General features: G+C 38.1%; 1 protein-coding gene across 10 annotated transcripts in view; it reads right to left on the reverse strand.

Moving 5' to 3' along the window:
• NEK7 (NIMA related kinase 7) overlaps positions 1-14,013 on the reverse strand; it is a 335,754-nt gene that overhangs the window by 104,685 nt on the left and 217,056 nt on the right. Inside the window, exon 1 of one of the 10 annotated variants that reach the window (XM_079911993.1) lies at positions 7,995-8,013. The exons of the other annotated variants lie outside the window; for them this stretch is intronic. The gene's annotated coding sequence lies outside the window, so the exon portion shown is untranslated. Of the gene's footprint in view, positions 1-7,994; positions 8,014-14,013 lie in introns of those variants that run through there. 10 annotated transcript variants of the gene reach the window in all.

The following is a 14,013-nucleotide window of genomic DNA, read 5'->3' on the forward strand; positions in this document are numbered from 1 at the left end:
GCCATGCGGCTGCTTCCCACTAGCTATCTACCTTACTACGTTTGTTAGTGTGTATATGTCCATGACTCTCTCTCGCCCTGTCACAGCTCACCCTTCCCCCTCCCCATATCCTCAAGTCCGTTCTCCAGTAGGTCTGCGTCTTTATTCCTGTCTTGGATACTCTTCTTTAGTACTAACACCAAACTTGACAAGTGGCAGATTCATAAAGGTTAACTGCAATGTGGACTGTCAAAACTCACCAATGAACTTTTGTACTCTGTAATGTGAAAATCCAATGGTCTCTCTTGCCCTCTAAATAGATCTTTTACTCATGCATGATTTTGTAACATCATGCACTGGTCATCTGGAAAATTTTAGTTCCCTTAGTTACTCAGATCCTCTATTGAGGATCTGAGTAACTAAGGGAACTAAAATTTGACCATTTTCAAATTTGACCATTTTCAAATGGTCAAAATTTGACCATTTGACCATTTCATTATACAATATTCAAAAACACATTCATTAATATCACCACTAATCTCATCAGAAGTCTTTAAATACCAGGAAGATGCCAAGGACAGGGTGACGAATATAATTTTTCCAAAATTCCAACTTTCACTTTAAAAGTTGGAATTTTATCATTAGTAACAAACAACGTCACTTGATTTCCCTTAAATGACAGGCACTTAATTTTCAAGAAAATGTCTACAAAACACCTAGGTTTGAATGTCAGTTGCTGTTTCAAGAGAAAACGGTGTCCCATGAAAACAGTAGCTGTCAGGCTGCTCCTCCAACACCTGAAGAGAGGCTTTTCTCAAGACAACTTTGATTTGCTGCCATGGCGCTTAAAGTCTACTTCCCATTTCATTGCACATATTAAGGGACTTGTACTCAAAGGTTGAAATGTGATAAAAATAATACTCTTTAACTGCTTCATCAAGTACACTTTAAAATGAAACTCATACTTTTTAGTACTATTCCATATGGGTAGAGAAGACAGAGACTAGTAGTTTGGTATTGCCGCACTGATTCAAGCTAAGGCATCAGTGCTTTTACAAATAATGTCTTAATATTACAAAAATCATTTGCTCTTGCAGACCACATGAATGAACCTCAAGGAGCCCACCCAACCCCCGACCCTCACCATCCCCAGAAGTCGAAAGACCACACTTTCAGAAGCTCTGGTCCAGTCAAAAACCTAGAATTCGTCTGTGATTCTTCCCTCCCCCTCACCTCCCTGCTCCCCATTCCAACACACCAGAAAGTGCCATTTGTTCTATTTCCAAAATAAATCTCAAATCTGTCCATGCTTCTCTACTGCCACTAATACAACCCTATAAGGTGTCATTATATCTCCGCCAGAGATTACTCTCATAGCCTAGGAAGTGTTCTCTCTTCTTCCACCATTCTCTTCACAGTGGTATTTCCGATCTTACAGGAAAACCCGAACGAACTTTTTGGCCACCCCAATATTTTAAAAACACAAGTCACTTCATGACACTCCCATTACTCTTGGACTAAAATCCCAACTCCTTGCCAAATACAGGAGGGCCCTGTAAAGCATCTCTTGCCTCCCTCTCCCACATCAGGTCATCCTAGTCTCTCCCACTAATGACCTGCCATCAACATGAAAACCCCTCTGCTCTTGAAACCCTCTAAGTCTTTCCTGGCTTCAGGGCCTTTGTACGCTGTCCCTACCTTAACAATCCTCTCCAAAGTAGGACCCAGCCCTCCCTGTTTACCTTTCATATCATCACCCTTTCATTCCTATGGAGCAATTATAGCAATTTATAATTATCTTGTTCATTTTTAAACTTGTTTATTGTTTATCTCCTCTGCTGTAAGGCAGGTAACATAAAGGCAGGACCTTATCATTTTGTTCCCTGCTGTACTCCCCCAGCAAGAACCTGGCACATAACGGGCACCCAATAAACATCTGCTGAATGAATGGAAAATCAGGAACAGAGGACAGATTTTACAGTGGCTTATGTTTAGACGTGTAGGACTTCTGACTGATTAGAAAGTTAAAGACAACTCCAGAAGTCATCATTAGCTTGGAGGACACAGGGCACAGTAGTAGCACCATCCAAACTAGACTGATAGAGAAGAAACCAAAATAGGGTGGGTGTTAGGAAGAGCAGGGTACAGGATGAAAATGATACAGAAAAACCTAACTGTGAGTTATTAGGAGAAAGGCCATATATAAAAAGTTCATAACAGCCACATTTTGCCAAGTAGAATCTTTAGGAAAGGGGAATTCAATACACTGTCCTGTAATTCTCATATCGATTATTTTTATTAGCTAAAGCTCTTCAATGTGTTTGAAAACAGTTCTCTTTTTTAAAATGGAAGTATAATTGACTTACAGTATTATATTAGTTTCGGGCATACAACACAGTAATTTGATATTTTTATAGAATATACTCCATGCAAAGTTATTATAAAATATTGACTACAGTGCCTCTGCTGTACATTGCATCCTTGTAACTTACTTATTTTTTACCTAGTAGTTGTTCCCTTTACCTATCTCCCCCTCTCCCACCCCTCTCCCCTCTGGTTAACTATTAGTTTGTTTTCTGTGTTTGTGAGTCTGTTTCTGCTTTGTTATATTGGTTCGTTTGTTTTCTTTTTTAGGTTCCACATACAAGTGAAAATCTACAGTATTTGTCTTTCTCTGTCTACATGTTGTCCTTCTCTGTACATCCGTGTTGTTACAAATGGTAAAATTTCATTGTTTTTATGGCTCATTAATATTTTATTGTGTATATATGCCACACCTTCATTATCCATTCATTTGTTATGGAAACTTAGGTTGTTTCCATGTCTTCACTATTTTAAATAATGCTATGAACACTTGGGAACATACATCTTTTCAAATGAGTGTTTTCATTTCCTTTGGATAAATACCTAGCAGTTGAATTGCTGGATCATATGGTAGTTCTATTTTTAATTTTTTGAGGAAGCTCCATACTATTTTCCATAGTGGCTGCACCAATTTACATTCCCACCAGCAATGCACGAGGGTTCCCTTTACTCCACATCCTCTCCAACCTGTGTTATTTCTTGTCTTTTTGATGACACCTATTCTGACAGGTGTGAGGTGATATCTCATTGTGATTTTGATTGGCATTTCCCCAATAATTAATGATATTGAGTATCTTTTCATGTGCCTGTTGGCCATCTGTATGTCTTCTCTGTCTATTCAGTTCTCCTGCCCATTTTTTTAATTGGATTTTTTTTTTATATTGAGTTGTATGAGTTCTTTATATATTTTGGAGATTAACCTCTTACCAAACGTATCATTTGCATATATTTGCTTCCATTCAGTAGGCTGTCTTTTCATTTTGTTGATGATTTCCTTCTCCATGCAAAAGCTTTTAAATTTGATTAGGTTCCATTTATTTTAGCTTTTGTTTCCCTTGTCTAAGGAGACAGATCAAAAAATATACTGCCAAGACCAATGTCAAAGAATGCACTGCCTCTGCTTTCTTCTAAGAGTTTCATGTTTTCAGGCCTTACATTTAAGTTTTTAATCTATTTTGAGTTTATTTTTGTATATTGTGTGAGAAAATTTTCTAATGTCATTCATTTATATGTAGCTGTCCAGTTTTTGTAACACCACTTATTAAAGAGACTGTCTTTCCCCCATTGTGCATTCTTGTCTCCTTTGTCATAGACTAATTGACCATATGAGCATGGGTTTATTTCTGGGCTTTCTATTCTATTCCATTGATCTATGTGTGTGTTTCTGTGCCGTCTCCATACTGTTTTGATTTCTGTAGCTTTGTAGCACAGTCTGAAGTCAGAAAGCATGATACTTCCAGCTTTGTGTTTCTTTCTCAAGAATGCTTTGGCTATTTGGGGGTCTTCTGTGGTTCCACAGAAAATTTTAAAATTATTTGTTCTAGTTCTATGAAAAATGTCATGGGTATTTTATATAGGATTGAATTAAATCTGTAGATCACTTTGGGTAGTATGGACATTTTAACAATATTAATTCTTCCAATCCATGAATATGATGTATCTTCCCATTTATTTGTATCATCTTCAATTTCTTTTATCAATATCTTACAGTTTTTCAAGTACAGATCTTTCACCTGCTTAAATTTATTCCTAGGTATTTTATTCTTTTTGATGCAACTGTAAATGGGATTGTTTTCTTGATTTCTCTTTCTGATCTAAAGATAGTTTCATTATTAAGTGTACAGAAATGCAATAGACTTCTGTATATTAATCTTGTATCCTGCAACTTTACTAAATTCATTGATTAGTTCTAATAATTTTTTGGTAGAGACTTTAGGGTTTTCTATATATAGTATCATGTCATCTGCAAACAATGGCAGCATTACTTCTTTCCTTCCAATTTGGATGCTATTTCTTTGTCTTGTCTGATAGCAGTGGCTAGGATTTCCAAAATTATGTTAAATACAAATGGCAGGACTGGGCATTGTCTTGTCTTTGATCTTAGAGGAAAAGCTTTCAGCTTTTCACCACTGAGTATGAAGTTAGCTGTGGGTTTGTCATTATGGCCTTTATTATGTTGAGGTATGTTTCCTCTATACCAACTTTGTTGAAATTTTTTATCATGAATGGATATTTAAATACTCCAAATATTTTCATATATACCCACAATCTCAGTACACATTAAAGTAAAACAATTCTTGTGTGTAGTCACATATTTTGCAGAAAAGAAAACTACAAAATTAAGAATCTGAATTTCAGATATAAAAGCTAACTCAGTGACAAAGTACTTATTTATAAGCAATTGTGTCTGTCAGTGGACTAATTCATAATTCACATGACCCTGGTAAGAAAATTATTAAGTAAAATACAAAATACTATATATACTATAAACGATAATAACATAGCCCTCAGTGACAAGGTATTAGATAGCCATCTTAATTTGAACACTGAAACAGCATTTACAGCACCATTCCTTAAATGAAAACAATACCTTTCCTAGTTCCCATATTTTAATAAACTTATAAAATACAAAGCCCTGAGGTAGTTATAAGCAAATTAAATCATGCTAAATTTATACTTTTTTTCTGAATATTACTTGAATTGAATAACCTCAGTTAATATGTTCACCTTGGCCAAAATCTTCAACAAAATGAGCTTTATTCTGTGTCTATAGACATCCTCAATGAATTAATTATTTCTTACAGAAACTGCCTTAAAATCATACATTTCAAAACAGTAACCTGATTTTTTGGTCAATTATAAAGTACAGTACTAAACATATGACAGAATAATAAAGATGAGACTTAAATATGCATTGATATTTGTAAGAAAATCATTTTGTGCATTTTATTTGTGAGCGTGATTTTGGTCAAAAAAGTTATAACTAGCCATTAAATAAAAAAATTTAATTATAGTCAATATTAAAGAATGCTTAGCTAAAGAAAAATATTTCCTTCGTTCTGCAACAAAAATTACTTAACAATAAAGACTTAAAGGTCAGTCAATCTTGCAATCTTTCAATTAAACTTCTAACTTAAAGCTTAAAGTAAATGCAATTCAACTAACAATGGGTATGTATAGATTCTATTCATTAAAAATCTTTCTCTTTCTGTTTCCAAACATATATTTTGATAATTTCATCATTCTATCCAGTTTCTCAACAACCAGTTTTGACACAGTACTAAATCCTAAATATTGAACTATGTACATACCAATCTCAAGAGATTTCAGATAAACAATGATCAACTATATCGTTCCTTATCTAACACATACTTTTCTATATTATTAAAGACTCCGGAAGCTACTTCCTGCTACTCATTACAGAAATTTTTAAAAAATATTCTCAACAAAGGAACAAGTTAAAAATGGCAATCCAAGTATAAAATAATAAAATTATAGCACTGGAAAAGAAGCAGTAGAAGACCTAATTCTAGTTTAAATCTAGCGCTACAGTTTCATTCATAAAGCAGAATGTTCTGCCTTATTTTTGTTAATAGTTATAGGCACAAAGAAATGTACATTAGAAATAAATATAAAAAATGTTCAATATCACTGATAAAGAATACAAATTTAAGCAACAATGAAAGAGTATACACCTGATAACCTTTCAAAATGACACATATTTAAAAATTATACATAATGCTTACATACGTGTAATAACCTTTCTAGAAAGCAATATGGCAATAAACATTAATAATCATTCATACACTTTTACTCAAGACTCTCAATCCCACAACTCTATCCTAAAGAAATAAATCAGTGAGTGAATTTTGGATTATATACAAGAATGTTTATTAAAAAGCATTTATCATAAAGGAAAACTAGGAACAACATAATGGTCCAACAATATGAAAATGTCTAAATAAATTACAGTAAACATACAAAACAGAACCCTAGACTGACCAAATGTTTATTAAAAATTGTAATGATATTTAAAGATGTACCCAGTATAATGTGAAGTGAAAAAGCAAGATTTGGAGACAAATTTCCATGTTATATGTACTCAAAGTATACTGTTCTTATCAGTAACAAGTAGATAATTGTGTCGTGATTTGTTTAAGCTAACTATCTTGCCAAAATATCAGCCAAGTAAGGGTAGAAAATTATCTGTTTTATGCATCCCCATGGTGGCTGGCACAGAGTTAAACATATAGCAAATATATAGTCATCTATGATTCTAGCATGATTTCATAATATTTTAAATCAAAAACAGGAAGTTGCCTAATAGAATAAAATTATTTTTAAGAAAAGCACATTTGTATACATGTATGGGTATTAAAAACAGTACAGGCAAACGTAGCTTCCATAATAGCAAAAGGATAATTCAGACCAACCCTCCCCTCTGAGGGCAGTTAGTTACACAAAAGAAATATTTTTCAATCTGCTTGAATGCATCACGGAGCTGTGGAAATAGGGAAGAATTAAAGGACCAGTGTCTGAGGGATGAAGGAAACCAAGGAGAAGTGGGTCTAATATCTGGGCATTTTTTGCACTGCCTGTGGAGGGGCAGTTATGATGCCGAGAGGCTGTACAGCACTTCCAGCCTCTTGGGACTAGAGAAAGTGTAGTCCACGTCTCAACAAGGGGCTGTGGCGAACAGCCCCACAATTTGGGTTGGGACCTTGAAAGCCTTAACCCTGGTAAACACACCTTCACAATACTAAATCATCTGAAATCCTGAAACTGGATTGAGGTCATCTCTGATAGCTAAAACCCCCAGGTACCTGGCAGAAACACATGAACATACACTCTGGAGAAAGAGAATATCTTAGGTTTCAAATTACTGCTACAAACAATTTTACACATATAATCTCCAATGCATAATAAAAAATAACTAGGCACTCTAGCAAATAAGACCACATGAACAAAAATCAGCAGAGAGAAAAGACAGAATGAAAATGCTCTCAGACAGAAGGTGGAAGATGCAGGAAGGAATCATAAATAAAGGCAATGGCAGACATTTAAGTAAGTATTATCGGCATGAACCAATAGATAAAAGTGACTGTAGAGTTAAAAATAAATCTAGAATTGAATACATGAAAACCAACATATAAAAGAAGGTTAAATGGAGATAAAGCATGTTAAGGTTCCTATTACAATGTCTGGAAAAAGGAAAGTACAAATTAGCCTTATCTTCATTCTTCTAGTCTACTTATCTTGTCCAAAATTTATTTTAGCACTTCTTTTTATTATGGTATAATTTATATACAGAAAACTTGCCATTTTCCTGTTCAATTTCCATACATTTTGACAAATTTAGTCTTGTAACTACCACCAGAATCAAAATTAGAACAGTTCCATCAGCCCATAATGGAAGTATCACTGCTTGTTTATCCACTCTCCAATTAACGTACATTTGCATTGTTTTCCAGTTTGGGACAATTACAAATAAAGCCACTATAAGTATCTGCATACAGGTTCACATGTAAGTTTTCACTTCACATGGGTAAATATCTAGGAATGGGATTGCTCAGGTAACGTTAGATTTTAATAAGGATGCTTGTAAAATAGAAGGTCTTTATTTGGTATGATAATAAGAAAACGAAAAGTACCTGAAATCATCCTGCTTCCCACACACCTCCTTGAGGTCTCAGTGAGGTTCTCCTTACTCATTCTTCTTTTGTTTACTCTAATAAAATCATCACAAAAGATGGTATCCTGTTTGCCTTTTGTATTTGTATTTTTGTCAAGTCATCATGTGAGGAAGAAGGAAATAAGAGATAGAATTTCTAATAAAAATTATGGCACATTGAGAAATGTATTGAACCTTTTAATTTTGTGGAAATGTAGACATTACCGTCCCCTGACAATTCAATGACTTAGAATTGGTCTAAAATAAAATAAGTAATTGGATGCTGAGAGAACGTAAATGCTGTATTTTCATTGAACGATTAAACCCAGTACGAGGAGAGTTGTTTATGAATTCCTATTCCTGTAAAATGCATATGGTTGTTGACTAGTCAATAGGAGTGGTGTATTGAAAAAAGTAGAACACAGATAGCCAGAGAAATATTTAAACTGTTAAATATAAACTTTTTTGACATGGAATAATTTATGGTGAATTTTTTCAAGAGAGTGAAATGAAGAAAAGTTCACAGCATTTGGCAAACAACACTTTCTTTGAACTAAATCTTTTTAAAGCTGTTGTTACACTTCAGACATGTTCTCTAAAACATCTGAAAGAAGGGTTCTACATTACAAGGCAGATAAGTGTCTACTGAAAAATCACTTTAATGTTGTTTTATGTTAAAGCATCACTGAAAAGTAACAAAACAAAGGTTGGGATAATCAGGACTGATGGTTTTATTATGGTTCTTGCTGACACCTGCTGGTTCAATCTTATCTTCCTCCTTAATATATACATCCATGTATAAGATATAAGCATCTTAGATGCAAAAGCTTGTAGCACGTGAAACAGAATCCTTAGATTAATCAAGGGACCAACGACCCAAAAACTAAATGAGCACATGTCAGGAAATCACTTCCCATATCCACTGAGTTACTGAAATCAGTGTTGTGGCTTTACTATAACTCACTTCCCAATGAATTTAATTAATACAAATTGCCTGTGACCTAATATTTTGATTCTGCCTTATTATTTAATTCTGATACTAAAGTTACGTTTTTAACCTTCAACTGCAAAAGCCAGTAGGTCATGCTGTTAGAACTCAAAAATGCCAAAAAGCTGACGTCTTTAAAAGTATTATCTAGGATAAGTTTCGATTTGTTGTTAGCAAATTCAACATTCTATGCTTGTAAATAAGATGATAATACATGTCACTTACTAAGTCCTCAAATTTTTACTCTCTTCCCTCCCTCCTTCTTTCCCCTAAACCCATTATAAAATATTATTTTAGAGGATTGTGATCATAGCTACTACTACATTGCAACCTTTATTACCGATCACATCAGACATCATGCAAAAGACCTGAACGCATGAACAACTTTAGATGAAACAATTTCTTCAGGATTATAAATTAGTAATCGAATTGCAAGGAAAAAGATTTTAAAACATTGGATTTCATAATGCTAAAAATGCTTCATTCTGTAGTTGAATCACCCTCTGAATAAATATATCAAACCTGAAAGAATAAAGTTTCTTCTTCCTAGAAACTTCGGTGTTTCATATTCCTAACATTAAAAAAAATTTTTTTAATGTCTCTTAAGGAAAAGAAATGCTCCAGTGAGCCGTCTTTTTACTTATCTTTTTACTTGCTCTTACTCTTTGCCTAGTTCAGCAAACCTAGTAAGAAACAGGCTTCGCGTACCACCATTCAGTAGGGGAAAGGATTAACTCAAATCCAAGACCAAGGATACACAGGAGGAAGTCAAAAAGTGTGCAATGTAGGCTGTGAGTAAATACATTTCCTTCATTTCTTAATTATGCATTAATATGTTTCTTCCACAGCAAATAGTTGTTTAAACCAAAGTAAGAGGTATTTTCAAATACATCATTCTGAACAAAATTAATCTTGAGTGCAGCCCATGAATCAGTAGTTTGCGACCCTGGTTGGCTATCAGGTCACCTGCGGAGTTGTTCTTGTTGTTATTTAGCTGCTTGGGCTCCCCGCCCAGATTCCTGCGCCCTGATTCTGACTGAACAGGTCTGGAGTGGGACCGGCATCTCTCCATTAAAGAATAAATGCATACCATTTCTTCTAGGTTATCCATTTTATTGGCGTATAGTTGCTGGGATATATCTGGAGAAAACCATAATTCGAAAAGACACATGCACCCCTATGTTCACAGCAGCACTATTTACAACAGCCAAGACACGGAAGCAACCTAAATGTCAGTCGACAGAGGAATAAATAAAGATGATGTACTGTGTGTACACACACACACACACACACACACACACACACACACACAATGGAATATTACTCAGCCATAAAAAAGAACAAAATAACGCCATTTGCAGCAACATGCACCCCTATGTTCATAGCAGCACTATTTACAACAGCCAAGACACGGAAGCAACCTAAATGTTCGTCGACAGAGGAATAAATAAAGAAGATGTGGTCTATACACACACACACACACACACACACACACACACACACACACACAATGGAATATTACTCAGCCATAAAAAAGAACAAAATAACGCCATTTGCAGCAGCATGGATGGACCTAGAGATTGTCATACTGAGTGAAGTAAGTCAGACAGAGAAAGAGAAATATCATATGATATCCCTTATATGTGAAACCTAAAAACAGGGTACAAAAGAATAAATACATAAACAGGTACACATATGATGATGGTGCACAACTCGGTTTGCAAACTACGCAGCATTAGAACTTAATAAGGAAGTGGGCCAGTCTATTTCCTGCTTCGCCCTTGTGTCCAGGAGCGTCACTGCGGCTGTGCTGACGAGCACTCTGGCCACCAAATCTGCCACTGTGCTGGGCCCACTAACAGCGCTGCTTCAGAGGCAGGCAGAGAAGACGAAAGCAGCTCACACTCAACATCTTTCTGAGTCTAAGCTGGACCCCAAAAGAAAGCAGCAGTGGGGTTTTTACTCCAGGACACTGACTGGTGACCTGAAAGAAGGAGGAGTAGGGGAGGGGCAGCCGCAGCAGGAGCTCGAGACTCTCTCTGATGGATTTCTGTTGTTAGCATGTTATTATTATATGTTATTTTTTTTTAAAAGGGAAATTAGAAGGAACACAAACATCTCTCAGCAACACAGAAGTCTCTTCTGAATATCTCCCCTCTTCCTGGTTTAAAACAGATTATCCATTAGTTTCAAATCCGTATGTAATCTGACTTATTCCCTAAATTACCATGTTTGGAAGTTATTTCAGACAATATATATAAATGAAATATCTGAGTTTGATTTTTATTTATTTATTTATTATTTATTTTTGGCCGCGTTGGGTCTTCGTTGCTGCACGCTGGCTTTCTCTAGTTGCGGCGACCAGGGGCTACTCTTCGTTGTGGGCTTCTCAGTGCGGTGGCTTCTCTTGTTCTGGCACACGGGCTGTAGGCGTGCAGGCCTCAGCAGTTGTGGCTCACGGGCTCTAGAGCGCAGGCTCAGCAGTTGTGGCTCTCGGGCTTAGCTGCTCCGCAGCATGTGGGATCCTCCTGGACCAGGGCTCGAACCCATGTCTCCTGCATTGGCAGGCGGATTCCCAACTACTGCACCACCAGGGAAGCCCTCTGAGTTTGATTTTTAAAATAACAAATATATAGATCTAAGCTATTGAACTTGAAGAACCATCAAGCATCTTACTATCTTCCAGTTCAGACACATGCCAAGTAAGGTCTCAGCACAGCAACAAGTAAGTGTTAAGATATGCTCTCACCTTCAGAGCTCTCTATTGTATCATCAAGGTACAAACACCGCTACTTTCCTGAAAAGGATCTTTGAAAAGGAAAGGATCTATAAAAGAAAACAGGAAGGAAGAAAAGGAAGGAGGGAGGGAACCCAAAGGAAGTGCAGTGAGTCAACCTCGGGCACTGTCCAGGCTGCAGATGAAACGAACGCCACTTCTTCTGAGCTCTTGTCACCGGCAGCCCTGTTTTGGGCACAGGGGCAGTGTGTGTGTGTGTGGGGGGGGGGGGGGGGGCGGGGGGGGTTGTCATTATTTCTGCCGCAGGACTGTCCTGATGAGGACGTGCTCTCAGAAGCGTGATGGTCCTCACTTCTCCCCCACGGTCTCCATTCACTGAACAGGGCTTTCAGCCTCCAAAGGCCGTTAAGAGTGGCCAAGTCAACACCGAATCATCCTTTCCTTTGGCAGAGATGGAACGTCCCCACAGAGAGATATTCTTGCTCCCCCCGGAGAGGAAAGAAACTGAGTTCTGACGTGTGTGTAACACGCTGCTTCTCAAACTCTTCCAGGAGCCGGAGGAGGGGCCCAGCCCTGGGACCTGGGGGAACTGGCCTCAAGCCAGGTCAGCAAGAAATTCACCCCTAAGTTAATTGCTTCTGTTAAAAGATGAGAAGTTTTTGTTCTCCTCTTCATTATACGAAACATTTTCCCCCCAAATAATCCACAAGTGTAACTGATGCTCCAGGAAGACGGTTTCAGGGACCAGGCTTGAGAGGCGCGGCCCTGGGCAAACGTGAACTGTAATCACCTGACGCTCCAGAGAGAGCTCGGGCGTTTCAACATCCATGCGGGTGTGAGGTGTCATCTATTTCAACCCCCTTCAACTTTACACAATAATTACAATCACTGAGATTCTAAACAGACTTGGGAAATTAATGGTGGGGAGAGAAATGGTTATAAATGCCATGTAAGAATTCATGAAAACTTCATACTAAATACATTATTTTCTTCTAAAAGCATTTGTAATTCAAATGTGTTGATTCTAGCTTAAAAACAGAAGTGGCAGGAAGATTGTTTCCCAACAAATTTTTTTTTCTATTCTTTTCCTTAATCCCCCTCCTCCCTGACACGAGAGTCACATGAGATAAGAGGGAGATCGCGGAGGCTGTGGCTCCCCTTGGGCCCCCGAGCCACCTCGACTCCCGGCGAGACTGTCCTGGTGACATGGCACCGGGACAGGGGAGGAGAGCGAGGGGGGCGCTCCGCCTGCCTGTGAGGCTGTGCACGCAGCGCTCCACAGGTGCGGGAGTCATCTGCTTCCAACCCAAAAATAAAACCTTCTCAAGCACTGAGTTTCCACGCTGGATTTCAGCACCTTTCCCCGTGGCTGGCAGGGGACGCCAAGTGACAAGGGCGCCCAGCCAGCCCTCCGTGTGAACAAAGGCTGGGCCACATTTGTTCATATTCCTGACAACGCCTACGACGGCACTAAAACTTGAACATGATGACTGATGCCTGCGAACACCCAGCCCCTAAGCCAGTGTAACAAATGTGGAGCTCCAGTGCTGCCGCGGCCACATCTGAGTTATTTCTGTTCTGGAAAGAGACGTGGCTAAAGTACCTCTGACTTTTTACGTTCAGCCAAAAAGAGTCAGCAGACTAGATGCCCTCAGAGGAACGATTGTCATCAAGTGTCCTCAGACGTGACATTTTAGCTCGGTGCTAAATCTAAACTACAGTGCTCTCTGTGACGGCCACACAGGTCATTAAAAGCCCTGCTGAACAAAAGGCTCCCCAATTCTGATGACTGAACCAGTCTGTGTCTCACCCAGTTTCAGTACCTGCTGCATTCTGAAACAAAGCTTAAACGTGACCTTCAAGTGTCCCCCGTTGTGGCCCCTGAGAGGGAAGGCGCACCTCCCAGCCCTGCTGCTTCCTCAAGGTCTGCACGTCCCTGGGGCAGAAACGCCACCCACCTCTGTCACCTGCCTTCTCCCAGCAGATGATCAACAGGGTGAGGGTCCAGAGAGAGCAGAGACGGGAGCAGAAGCAATTCTAAAAATCAAGGAAGAACAGCAGGCAAGAAGAGAGAGAGAACAGCCTTTTTTTTAAGCGGTGGCCAATTTCTTAGCATATTAATGATGGATTCTATAAAAGGATTCAGTCACTGAAGTTTGACAGTCTAAAGCAGGGATCAGCCAACTCATTCAGCAAAGGGTCACAGAGCAAACATTTCCAGCTTCACAGGCCATACAGTGTCTGCTGCAGCCAGCCGACCCTAATGGCAGAGCC

The sequence above is a fragment of the Stenella coeruleoalba genome (assembly GCF_951394435.1).
Source record: "Stenella coeruleoalba genome assembly, chromosome: 1".
Taxonomy (NCBI): domain Eukaryota; kingdom Metazoa; phylum Chordata; class Mammalia; order Artiodactyla; family Delphinidae; genus Stenella; species Stenella coeruleoalba.